Here is a 14,341-nt window from a genome sequence, read left to right as displayed (position 1 = left end):
CAACAGAATGTAGCAAAAGCGACCCTGGATGATAGACAAGGCAACAAGAGGTCTCCCTTCTACCAATTTTAACCTTTTGAGTGCAGCTGCCGTGTAAGAAGCCAAATCAACCAAGAAGCCAGTTCTGTTTCCCAGTGGATGGAGAGAGAGGTTCAGCGATCCTCCCTGGGACTGCCGGAAGACCCTCCCAGTCAACCCACGGGATCGGGATAAATAATAAGTAGTGGTCGTTTGAAGCTGCAGAGTTTTTAGGTGACTTGTCACAAAGCAATAGATAACTGATGTACTAGGATTGAAAGAGGCTCAGGACATGTTTAATTTGTTAGGTTGGGGTTGGAAAAAACTAATGCTGAAGAATTTGTTACTTTCAAAAACAGAGATTGAATAGGAATACAACACTATCTTATGGCCACTGTTGTTTGAATTTTCTACAACATAGACTATATGTGGAGAGAAAAAAACAATATGATTTTATAATTGTAGGCCATATAGAGATAATTCTAAGAAACTATATTTTAACCTCTTAATAAAATGCCATTTTGGAAATTCTGTGGTAAAAAAAAGTGAAGGAACTAACAGCTTGCACCCCATATATAGCGGTACAAAGAGTATAATATTCTTGGAAGCAGTCCCAACTATCATCAAAATACAAAAAGTGCTCATACAGATGCCAAATAAAGTAAAATTTCGAAACCCTGGAATGTTTTGACAAATGTTTGTTGTCCTGTGTGCAATCTGGAAAATTTATTAAGTAGATTTGCATACAATATAAATAAGTATGCAGTCCTTGGGAGATAAAAAGTTTTGAAAGTTTTATTTATAGAGTAGACCCTCAAACATCTGCTGATTGGATGGACTGTTATTTTTCTGTTACCTTCCTTCATTTGCTAAATTCTATCACATTTTTTTTCAATGAGTGGGTTGCCTCTCACACATCCCCTAAAGGGGACCTGGCCCACAACCCAGGCATGTGTCCTGACTGGGAATTGAACTGGTGACTTTTTGGTTCACAGGTTGGCACTCAGTCCACTGAGCCACACCAGCCAGAATAGTTCTATTACATTTTTAATCTGACATATTTAAAAAATAGGAAAATGTTACTAAAAACATTTTTCTGGTTGATGACAATCAACTTTATTTTTATTATTATTATTTTTTGTATATAATTTTTAATTTAATTATTGTTCAGGTACAGTTTTCTGTCCTTTACTCCTACCCCAGCCTACCCCCCAGTGCCCCCCACCTCCCTCCCATTTCCACTCCTCTTAGTTTTTGTTCATGTGTCTTTATACTTGTTCCTGTGAATCCTTCCCCTTTTCCCCTGAAATTCCCTTCCCTCTCCCCTCTGGTCCCTGTCCGCCTGTTCTCTATTTCAGTGTCTTTGGTTATATTTTGCTTGCTTATTTGTTTTGTTGTTTGGCTTCCTGTTAAAGGTGAGATCATATGGTATTTGTCTTTCAATGCCTGGCTTATTTCACTCAGCATAATGCTTTTCAGTTCAGGCAAAACCACCATATATTTGAAGTTTTTGCCCTGGCAAATATCTCCCTGCCCACCACGGATGACATAGGTATTCCAGACATTTTTAGAAATTCATTTAGCGCCAAATTATAGTTCCCACCTACTAGACAATTAGAACACAGCTTATATGTGGAGGAATGGGAAAGAAATGATCTATCAAGCACATCTCAAGGCAGTTGGCAAATGTCCAGGTTTTGGAGGACTCTAGTTAGTGCCCTGTTCTAACTATTGCAAAAGTAATTTTCTTTCTGAAATGAAAAAATTAATGTAATGTTCCTGAAGGGAAACATTTAATAATAATCTAGTCAAAGCATATGGCACTTGATTCCTTTCTGTGTCTTTAGTCCTAATGTATTAGTAACCCTGTGGCTCTGCCCTGAACTAGGCTGTGGTTCAGAGAGGAAATCACCCAGCCACGGAGTTCTGATGCGCTCCTGGCCCCTGTTTCATATGCTAATCAGGGTTGAGTTGATGCATATTTCTGAAAAGTATAATAAACTTATTTTTCCAATTGTTTTACAACAAGTCCATAAAAGTTCACTAACTTTTCTCCATATTAAAAGAAGGAAATCACTTTAACGATTTACGTTAACATCAAATTTTACCTAACATATTTTAACATATTTTGGCCATCATCATTAATTAGATATCTAAAACAGCAATATGGGATATACATTAACACTTTATAATAATTTTGTTTTGCCATAAAATACTATTCGAATAAAAAGAAAACAATTATAATTATAAATTAATATATTAGATATTCAGAAAATAATATTCCATTATTTTTAAACCATAATATAAATAGCAGTTAATACAACTTAATAGATCAAATAGTATTTAATAGACATTTAAATGATATCAGAGGAGATCACAGTCTTAACAAATATAATCTTTCCTTAATTTATTGTATTTTGAACTCTGGTTCTATGGAACTCTACGCGCTTAGCACAATTGTGGAATCTTGAAATCCTCTCTTCCAACCTTCTATCTATGAAGGAATCTAGTCCACAGCATTCCTAGTGAGGACTTTTTCAGTCTGAAATATTTTCACAGACAGAGAAACCAAACCAGGAATCCACTTCTTTATGTTACAGAATATGTTTCTTTGACAATGTAACTTCGTATCAAATTTCCGTCCTGGAAGTCCTGGCTCTGCCTGAGTGAGCAGATTCCAGTTCTGTGACACAGCCCTTTAACCATTTATCAGCAACGATTATGGCATGAACAGATTTGTCTTTTAGAAAGATCACTTTGGCCGCAGGGTGGAATAAACTGAAAGAGGATCACACTGAAGGAAATCCAGGAAGACTAACCTGACAGATTACAAAAAAAAAAAGGAAAAAAGGAACAGCTGCTTTTATTTATATCCCGGTTTGCCCAGTTTATACATTGTGAATTTTATATGCTTAAGGTGATAATTAAACTGGCTGACCATTCTGGAAACAATTTTAAAATTACATCCCTACTACATACAAAACTCACCAAAATAAACCAGAAATAAATTAAAGATTTAAAAATAAAAAGAAAATCATTAACATATTAGAAATATTATAGAATAATGAATTTTTTGATATGGGAAAGTCTATTTTTAGCATATCAAATTAAAAAATGCACGCAAGAAGATTGTTAAATCATTTTGAAAGTTGAAATTTCAGTCTCCAAACTTGAATATATAGTGAATAACTTTGTTTCCTTTAAATTAATCTAATTTCAATTTCCTAGCACATTGTCAGGAAATTCTCCCGTTGTTATACTTGGTGCCCTCTTCCCTTTCTCAAGGTTGCACACAGAGAGGCTTATGTGCTACCTATAAAATTACGTGGGTTATGGGTGTGGAGTAGGAGGAATGCAAATGTCAGTGCTTTTAATGTCCAGGGAATTTTTCCCACTGCCCTTCTCAACATCCAAGTCCATGGTTGGTACTTGAAGTCAGGTAACTCTCCATGGCTTATGTGTCACATGGGGATTTAAGGAACCAGCCTCCTCTGTCTGGATGTGGGATGCAACCTTCCTTCCCAGGACCCAGCCGCCTCCCCAGCGTGCTGAGTCAGCTCTGAATGCGGAAGTCCGGTCTCGTCCACACAGGTCCTTATGGTAGTGGGGACAACCCCATCCTAGCTCCTGTTTCTCCACTCTGCTTCTCCTTGCCAACCTGCCCTCTCTCTTCCTCTGTTATAATGAACTTTGATGGCGTATTTCAAGAGGCTCAAACTATTCCTAATTGCAAAAACAGTTCACATTTCCTCAAGGGCAAGGAAGCCGTGGTCTTCAAATTCTCTTAGGAAAAATACTTGAAGAAAGGGAGGGCAACTAAAAGACTAGTTTTCTATCTTAAACAGGTTTTGCATTCACATCATAGTCACAAACACTTTCCAAACTTACATGTAAAAAAAATCGTGGCAAAACTCCTGCAAATTTTTTAAAAATGGGGAAATTACTGCAATTTATATGATAAAAAGAAAAGAAGTTTTTAACAATGAAAACAAAAGACAGTACTTCAGAGGAAAGTTGGCCAAGAACACAAGCAAGCAATTTAGATGAAGAAATACAGATTTTTATTAAATGTAAAAATTGCTTAAGATGTATAAATTTTAAAAATGTAAACTAATGCTGCAATTAACTATCATTTTGTAACCAATCACATTGTTGCATTGACATTTTGTTTTAATGTCAGACCCAGTATTCAAAACCAGGACTATGGTGAGACAACTTACACTCACCGCAGGCACAAAATACCTAATAATCACAATAAATGATATTTTAATAAAAATCACTCCAAAAACTTGTGATGAATAAAATACCAATTTTTTTTAAAAGGTAGACTGCAGCCCTTCACTAATACGCCTTTAATTCTCATCCTAAAACTATTAGTAAGGATCAGGTGAAATAAGCACTGATACACTGTGAATGGCTCATAAATTAGTGGACAACTTGGCAATATGCATCTAAAGTTGGATCAGACACAGCCCATGACATAAAAATGCCACTTTGGGGAACTTGCTAAAATAAAATAATATGATAAATAAATAAAGATATCTACACATTAATGCTCATTCAAACATTGTTTAAAGGACCAAAATACTGAAAAGACCCATAAACAATTATTCAAATAAAGTATACCATAGTGATTCACCAGACTAATACCTAGTGATTAAAAATGATACAGACATATAAGCGTCTACATAGAAACTTGAGCCGTGTTACATCAGTAACCGACAGAAGCAGTTATGACTCTTTGTAGACAGAATAATAATGACAAATTTATTTACCTACCTACCTACCTACCTACCTATGAATGAAAATTTAGGAAGACGAGCTCTGAAGTGGTACCTGTGGTCACCTCTGAGATGGAAGAATTCTGGGTTCTTTTTTTCTTTCTAACTCCCTGTATCGATGACAATTTTTCTGGTTCCTGAAGTTATTTCTACCAAGTTGGGGGAGGAGGGAGAACTCAATGGAGAGACTTCCCATCAAATGGGTAATTATGTAGAAATCCCCACATCATGAGGGAAAGTCTAAAGGCTGCATAGCTCATTTATTGCCTCCTTTAGAAGATGACATCAAAAAAATACAATGGGGCAATTTTAGTGCCCTGGACTTTTCCATAAGGATCCTTCTTCCCTTTTGTTCTGAGCAAATCTGTATTCAAGTTCTGGATTTCGGTTTGATTTTCCCTTGAATGCTGTAATAAATAATACACTGCTCCCTCCTCTAAAGCAATTCTAAAGTAGGAGGGGATTTCTTGTGATTAAGGTATCTCATGTTTATAGGGAAACATTCTCCTACCCCGGTCCTGCAACCACAGGAGAAGAACAGGAAAGAAGAACGAAGCCAGTATCATGCACCAGAGCCCTGGGCAAAACCTAGTGTCATGGGAACCCAAGGAGAGTTTCAAGACCACGATAAGCAATGCCAAATCTTACAGAAATTTAAAGGTATGAAGACTAAGTCAAGATTGGTTGGGAAACTGGAGATCACTGGCCACTTTCAAAGTTACCTGTAGAAGTAAAATGCCAGGAGTCACCACGGAAGGATAAATGATCAGACTGTGGGATACAACACTGGTGTAACGACAGGCTGAGGATCTTAGAAAGCATTATTTAAGTGAGAAGTGGTGGGAAGAGAGGGACTTAACAAGACAGAAAAAAAGAAGTTATGAGTGCCTTGGCCAGTGTGGCTCAGCTGGTTGGGGCGTCCTCCTGGAAACCGAAAGGTCACAGGTTTGACTCAGGCCAGTGCACATACTTAGGTTGCAGGTTTGGTCTGGTTCGCTGTAGGGGTGTGGCCCCATTGATGTTTCTACCTCTTATCGATGTTTCTCTCCCTTTCTCCATCCCTTCCCCTCTTTCTAAAATCAATGAGCATGTCCTCAGGTGAGAGTAAAAAAAAGGAGTTATAATTATTTAAAAAGCCAAGAGAGAGGAAGATACAGTAATACAATGATGAAATGATATAGTGCAGTGATGAAAGTAAATAATTGAAGGAAAACAGCCCAGGGGGATCTAGGACTGACTAGGATCTAAACCAAAATGTGAATGTGTGTGCTAGCCATCTGTGAATGCCCTCATTTTGATCCGTTGGGCCAGCCTGGGTCCTGAGATTTGAGTTTTGAACAAGCTCCCTGGTGATACTATTCAGGCCTTGCTTAGAGCAGCAAGGGGCCACGCCACCGTGTTACACCTTGGTCAGGGAGGAAATGTCTCTTTCCCTGAAACCAGATTGAGGAAAGAGACATGATAGCTGTAGAAATCAAACCCGAGAAGAGAACAGAGGAGGGGGTTTATGCTGAATGACTTTCTGCTCCTCCATGAATTAAGGGTGAGCTCATCTGCTGAGAATGAGGGAGTGTGGAGAAATGAGGGCTTGGAAACGGTGGGGAAGCTTTGGATGAACTGCTGTAAGACGCTTATCAGGAGATCAAGAAGAGATGAGCTGCTTTTTTGGTGCATTAATAAGGTAATGAAAGCATGGAATGAAGTGGGGGTTAGGGAAAGGAAGTAAAGATTACTTTGCCCAATTAAAATTAATGAGAGAAATTTCACTTACGGCAGCCACAATGTGCTTGCCTTAAAAGGCCCAGGAATGCTGTTCTCTCCGTGACCTACACATGTAAAGCAGCCTACCCCCAATTTAACTCATTTTTCTAATCTTATTCTACTTACACGTGTTCATCAAGTGAGTAATATAAAAAAACTACAGCTGCTAGTTGTAAGCAGGCTGCCCGGAAACAAAAAACATATGGAAAAATGAGAGTTTCCAGATTAATATATGGCTAAAGAGCGGTTTTCAATTTATCCAAGTTAATTTTTCCATAAGCAATTATCCTTCTTGGCACCTACCCAGGACCAGAGGTTGACATTAATCCTCAGCATCGAATGGCCTGGGAATCCCCAATGACCTGAAGTTCTCCTGAAGTCCCCGGGGCGGTGCCTCCTCTGAAAAACCACTTCCTTTCTCCTCATCTGTGCAACTCCCCTGTGCTTTAAGTCAAGGGCTCATTCTCAGATGTTGCCTTGGAATTTGGTTCTGAATGGTATATGAACATTGTTAGAAAATGAACCTCCCTTATCTGTTACTCTGTTCATTAAAAATGGAATAGAGAAAGGAGAAAATAAATTGCAAGGAGTCCCTCAGCCACGTTCAATATCCACAAGATTCAGAGAGTTGGTTATTGAAACCTGCAAGGCGAATGTGGCAGAGCCGAAAGTGAACTGGCTGAAGGCACGGGCTCAGAGCGGAGTCGCAGCCTCTGGGTCTCCCTGTCCAGTTCCAGGGCCTCCGGGTCCCCCTGTCCACTTCCAGAAGCCGCTGCAGCTCCCCAACCCAGTAATTTTACTTTATGATCACTCCCCCAATATCAGTAATTTTATGCACTGTGAACTTCACTGCTTTTCTCATTTTCTGATGATTTCTACCAGACTCATTTCCAAAACTCATCTGCCACATTCCTCACCAGGCCTCCTCTGAAGTCATTTTCCTTTTTACAAATGATCTCAGAGATTTATTTCACATTACCTATCATCTCTCTATTCATGGTTATTTACATATCTTATTTCCCATATTAAACCATTAGCTTCTCAAGGACAGAATTCACGGCTTACTTTATTCCATATCTTCCGTAGCATCTCATTTTATTTTTAAAGTTTTTCTGTATGATTGTTTTTATTAAAATGTAAATCAGTTGGAAACTGACATGATGTTAAAATAAGTGGTAGCTATGAAAACATGTTTTCAGTTTAATTCTGACGAGATTGGGCACATTCAGGGTGGTATGGCCGTAGACTTCAGTTTAATTCTGAAATCCAGTAACTATAGTCAAGGACACTACCCCACTTTTCTCTGTGTCCATCCATATCTTCAAATTGCATGTGATGTACAACCCAAAAGATGTTTGCAAGGGAGCTAATCACACGTACATGATACACTTTTGATGAGTTAGGCTCTGCACCCATAAACCACCATAAAACACAAACTTTATAGCAACGATTTTAACTACAGAGATTAGGGATGAAGGGCAAAGTTATAAATTTAAAGACAATAAGAACATGTAGAAAAAATGACCCAGGCTTTTATAATACTACCTCTATTCAGCCAAAAATATTTCATGCATTTTGACAAATGTAGTGAATATCATTTTGAATTTTACACATATATAATATGTACAAATACATAAATACAGAAAATTACTTTTCTAAATGTTGAATTGATAGGGCAGTTTTGGTGAGACAATGCTAATCTGATTTGCAGGAAAGTTCCGGAATAATTCATATAATCTATTGTCAGCAGTTTTCCAGTCTAACAGACTCAGGAAAATTCTCAGAACAATTGCAGGCTCTTTCTAGTTCAATATCACCTCTCCACTGTCATACATCAACAGTGATGTGTTATGTTGGCGTCTAATCCAAATACACGTTTGCCCTATTCTTTATAAATCAGTTCTAGTTTCTTGCCAAAAACAGCAAGAGTTTTCTTCAATGTATTAAAGAAAATATGACTGCTTTATAATCACTAAGATATAAGTTAAACTGAAACTCAGTATAGCACCTTTTCTTGAGAGGCAAACATTTAAAAATATATAATTGGCATGGCATTTTCCAAATAGAACATAGTAAATAAGGTTCATGACATGCAATTTTTAATATATGAAATCATTCTCCTAAAACATTAAAATAACTTCTTTGGCCGAGATTAAAGGAACCCTCAATAATATCTACTAAATGCCAAAAGCTAGGAAGTGTGTTTTCCACTATATAGCGAATAGATACAGAATGGACTTACTTAAGCAATAGTCCAAACTGGCATTGTAGAATAAATTAAACATGTACTTTGTCTTCAACCAGAAAGACCAAAAGACCAGATGCTGATGCATGATTCTTATGTGAACTTATTATTCAATGTATACATTTTCTAATCTCAAAGTGTGATAACTGTATTGAAAAGTATTATAAATAAATACCTGAGAGGATGAAAAAACCAAACTACTTTCCTCCACTTTTTTCAATCATTTAGTTTAAATTAACTGGGTATGCTTAGGGAATTTAGCCTAAGATTGTGATAAAAAATTTTTTATGAGCCGAATTGAACTGAAATATTATAATTATGACTTGAATATAGTCAACACATACATTTTAAAAAGTAATCTGAAATAGTATGCATAACTGCTTTAGCAGAAGGCATTGGGGGAATAGAATTCATCCTTTTCGAATTGCTTTCAGATCTGTAATCATCATGGAGACTTTGCACTGAGCGGACTGTAACACGATCTACCTCTTTTCAAAAGCTTTACCGGCCTCTGTCTACATAGGTGGGTCTCATGCTTGGGGACATTCAGGAAATTGTTAGGACCATTGTCTTGATACAATGGGTGAACCTGATTATCCTCTGTCGCAACTGTAAATACCAACTTAAAATATCATAAAGCAGATCTCTTTTATTTCTCATCTCATACAGAATCTGGGAAAGAGATTTTGAAATAAAGATCTTTCTATTGTTGCTTGAGCGGCCTGTACAGGCACTCGCTCCCACAGATGTTCCACATTGACACACAGGAAGGAAGAAGGCCGAAAACCCACCTCCGCCACTTACAACATGGTGATAGCACCAAAGAGCGTTGCCTTCTCCTCCCCCCGGGGGCTTTAGTAAATGGTTCCAGATATTCGTCCTCTGTGACCACTGAGGATATTGGACTAGAACTGTCTTTTGGTGGCCCCTCAAATGCTTGTCCACCCTCTACTTCCCTAGGACAAAGGGGTTCTGCTTGGTGTTAGAAAAGTGTTAATTATATGAAGGCATTTCCTGGCTAATCATTAAAGGGCATTTGTTAAGGATGGTATTAAAGAGGGTTAAGTATCAATTAAAAAGTAAGTGAAATTATTTAATGACAGTGTAGGAGTTGAAAAATGGTTGCGTGTTTGTGGAATAGTAACATTCAGACATGACAAAATGCCATCTAATTGCAGGTATTTTATTGTTTAGTATGCAGTAGAAGAAAAAAGTTAATTGAAATATAAAAAATGTTTAGTAAGGAATTGCTGTACTCATTTACCAAATAATGTTGATTGTGTCACTTTTACAACCAGAATTTGCTGAAACACCTAGCTTTTATTTATACACAACAAAAAATTGTTGGGTTGCTTAATCAATAAAACATTCATCTCTTTTAGAAGCACTTTTAAAACTCCAAGCAAAAAATAAAGAGGCCGTGAACACAACTGCAATGAATTTTATTTTTACTGAATATAGAATTCTCATCAAGCTTTAAACTTTTATCAACTCTTAAGTCTCACCAGAATCCACTGCATAAAATCACTGCTTTTCTGTATATGAGCCCCTGCAGAGGGGAAGACACTATTTTTTTGCTTCAAAGTATTTGCATGTTTTAAACAAATGGTTTAAACTCAACCTTGTTCATTAACATGGTTACCAACTGAGCCAGAACTAAATGAACAGCAAATTTAAACAATACTCTATAAACAGTAATGCATAAGAGCACCTAAATAGTAATTTAAATGCATCTGTTTTTGTAAAATAAACTTTAAATGACTTGGTTTATATTAAATAATATGGCTGACCTGATTCAGCCTCTTCTTATTGTCATAATTTTATTTATTGTCACTCTCATTACTAGTCTTGCTCTTATTATTTTTTGAAAAGGAAGAAAGGGCACAAATCTCATTTTACATCGTGATAATTACTATTAGAACTTTATAGACATAAACGGACATGTTTCAGTTGACAAGGGAAATACTCCCTTAGATTTCTTAATAGAATAGCTGTATTCTACTAGAATAAAAAATGGAATGTTAAAATAAATCTATAAAAAAGTTGAATAAAGCTGTAAGAAATTTAGGAAAGAAAAGATGTTATCATTTCAAGAATTTTTGATTGGTAACTTTTCAATGATTTCTATGGTTATTTTTGACATTCCCTCAAGTCTTAACCTTGTTATTTTCTTACATTTAAGTCTTTAATCTATTTTAAATTTATTCTTGCGTATAGTATAAGGAGGTGGTCTAGTTTCATTTTTTCCCAATACATTTATTAATTAGACTGTTTTTCCCCATTGTATGTGCTTGCCTCCTTCATCATATATTAATTAAGCATAAAAAAGCTTGGTACATTTAGACAATGGAATACTATGCAGCTGTAAAAATGAAGGAAATCTGACCTTTTGTGACACCATGGATAGACTGCAGATTATTATGCTAGATGAAATGAGCCAGGCAGAGAAAGACAAATACAATATGATTTCACTTACATGTAAAATCTAATGAACTGTATAAACTAATAAAGTATAAACAGACTTATAGGTACAGGGGACAAACTGACAGCTGTCAGGGTAGGTGTGGTTGGGGGGCTGGGTGAAAAAGGTGAAGAGAAGCAAAAAAAACCCCACCAAAAACCAAACCAGGCACAGACAGCAGCATGGTGACTACTAGAGGAAAGTGGGGTGGGGGTGGTAGAAGAGGGCACGGGGGATAAATGGGGCAGGAGGAGACTTGCCTTTGGGTGGTGAGCAGATGATGCGGTGTGCAGGTGATAGGTTATGGAGTTGTACACTCGAAACTAGTGTGGTTTTACTGACCAGTTGTCACTGACCAGTAAATTCAACAACAACAAAAAATAAGATCAATAAAGGATAACCTCACTGTCCTCCTTTATGAATAAAAAGATTTTACCTCTCTCTCAAAAACAAAAAAAGTGAGTTAGTGACATATCATTTCAACCATCGAAACCACTTCATTAGAATTCTTCTGTTGCTATCTCTCTTCTTTGCTAATTTTTCATCTATAGTTACAGTTTGAATAAGTATCCCCAGATTGCTTGTTTTTATTATTGTTTTCCTCCACTATGTTTATTCCTTAGAACATTTTGTGTGTTCTCAAAGTATTCCTGGCATATTTCTACACCTGCTTCCTCCTTATTTCAGTTTTACCAGCAATTTTCCAACACTTCCTTTAGAGTTCCCATGACTTTCTCCAATCATGTGGCCACCAGTTAAGAATATCTACAACTCACTCCACCAAGGATTATTTACAGGCTAGTGATTCTAAACTTCTTTATGGGCAAGAGCTACACTTGATTTATCATTATATTTCTTAGGATCCCTTCAAATTCTTTATTAGGAAGAAAGAATTTGAAAGTAATTTTAAGTAAAAAGTTGAGACTAATTTTGGAAACCCAGGCTCTAGGGAGAGTATAGGCTGACTCTACAAGAAGCACCAAAGCTGGATCATCAACATGCAAAGCAGGGTGGGAAGTGTGTGTGGAGAGTGGGAGGGGGAGAGCATGGGTCTATCTGATAGTTCATTTTATGTGTCAGTTTGGCTGGACCATGGGGTGCCAGCTGTTTGGCCAAACATTATTCTGGGTATGTCTGTGAGGATGTTTCTGGATGAGATTAACATTGAATCTGTTGACTAGTAAAGCAGATTGTCCTCCCTACTGAAGGTGGGCCTCACCCAGTCAGTTGATGACCTTAGTAGATCAAATAGTCTGAGTAAAAAGAAAATCGTTCTGCCTGTTTCATTTGGGACACTGGTCTTTTTTTTTTGCTTTTGCACTCAGGCTGAAACGATTGCTCTTCTTGGATTTCAAGACTGCTGGGTTTTGGACTAGAACTCACACCATCAGCTCTCCTGGGTCTCTAGCTTGCTGACTACAGGTCTTGGGTTTCTTAGCCTTCATAATCATGCAAGCCATCACAAATATATGCATAGAGAATGGGGAAGCTGACAGCGGAGCCGATTGAGCAGTTGACGCAGGATACCAACTGCCATGTGGGATTGTGAGCTGGACCTCCGTGGACATAAAATTCCTGTCATTGAAAATCTGGTTACGACCTTAGACCACTTTGATACTATTGATTTTTCAGACAATGAAATCAGAACACAGGATGGTTTTTCTTTGTTGAGGAGACTTTGAAAATGTTACTGGTGAACAACCAAATACATGGCCTGGTGAGGTTCTTGATCAGGTTCTGCTCTGTCTGGTGGAACTCATTCTCCCTGACAACAGTCTTGTGGAATTGGATGATCTGGACCCTTTAGCATCTTTGAGACCACTGACTTGCCTAAGTATTCTAAGAAATCCTGTAACAACGAAGAAGCATTACAGATTGTATGTAATTTATAAAGTACTACAAGTCAGCCTCCTGAGTTTCCGCAAGGTGAAACTAAAAGAATGTCAGGGAACAGAGAAAACATTCAGGGGCAAATGAGGTGCACAAATTGCAAAGGATATTGCCAGGAGAAGCAAAACGTTCAATCCAGGCGCTGGTTTGTCAACTGACTAAAAAAAAGGTGGCCTATGTCCAGGGGATGTAGAAGCGATCAAGGCTGCCATAGCAGCCCTGGCCAGTGTGGCTCAGTTGCTTGGAGCATCATCTCCTAAACCTAAGAGTAGGGTTGGATTCCCTGTGCTGGCACATGCCTGGGTTGCAGGATTGGTGTCCAGTCCAGGCACCTGTGAGAAGCCACCGATTGATGGTTATCTCCTTCTCTTTCTCCCTCTCTTCTCTGCTCTCTAAAAACAGCAAGCACGTCCCCCAGTGAAGATTAAAAAAAAACCAAAACAGAACACCATAGCAAACAGATCAACTCTGGCTTAAGGGGAATGGCTGAAGGGCTTGCTGCAGTCAGGTCAGATACCTGGCAGGGAACGGAGATCAGGCCCCACCCATGATGGGGAGGAGGAGAAGGAAGAATGCACGGGCACAAATGAGCCCTGAGCAGCGTGGCCTGAGTATCCACGGGATGTATGACATGACTACTCAGACAGTCCTGCTTTCTGACCATGGAATAATAGCCTTGTCTGTGGTGGCAAAGAGGACTTCTCATGCATTGTCGAAGTGCTTTAAACTGCTGATGGTAATTTTGTTATTTAAATGTTGAGATCTAAATGCCTGTTTCCTACAAAAAGTAAAAATAAAGGAGACTCACTGTGTTGTCTACTGCCCCCTCCCCCACTATCATATACATATACTGTTTCTATAATTTCTTATGGGTACCATTTCTCTGAAAACCCTGATACAAAAGCTAAAATTAAAAAAATAAAAAGATAAAATACTAAGTATGAGCAAAGATGTATAGGAAATACATTTTTGTACATTGGGTGAAAGTGGAAAATGGCATAACCACTTTGAAATACAATTTTAACAGAGTTCTTTATAAAGTTAAACACACTTAACATACAGCTTAGTAATTGTAATTTTTGATATTTACCAAAAATAAATGAAAGTATATGCTCACAAAATGATGTGTGCACAAATATTCATAGCAGCTTTATTCAAAATAACCAAATATGAGAAACAACCCAA

The 14,341-nt window shown here is 37.6% G+C and overlaps 1 pseudogene; it reads left to right on the top strand.

The window, feature by feature from the left end:
* Positions 1–12,746: 12,746 nt before the first annotated feature.
* Positions 12,747–13,753, top strand: LOC119046548 (U2 small nuclear ribonucleoprotein A'-like; annotated as a pseudogene).
* The last annotated feature ends 588 nt before the right edge of the window (positions 13,754–14,341 follow it).

This window comes from Artibeus jamaicensis, unplaced genomic scaffold (assembly GCF_021234435.1).
Source record: "Artibeus jamaicensis isolate MK-2021 breed Jamaican fruit bat unplaced genomic scaffold, CSHL_Jam_final contig_391, whole genome shotgun sequence".
Lineage (NCBI taxonomy): Eukaryota > Metazoa > Chordata > Mammalia > Chiroptera > Phyllostomidae > Artibeus > Artibeus jamaicensis.
Note: the sequence above shows the minus strand (reverse complement) of the source record. Positions and strands in the feature narration are given on the sequence as shown.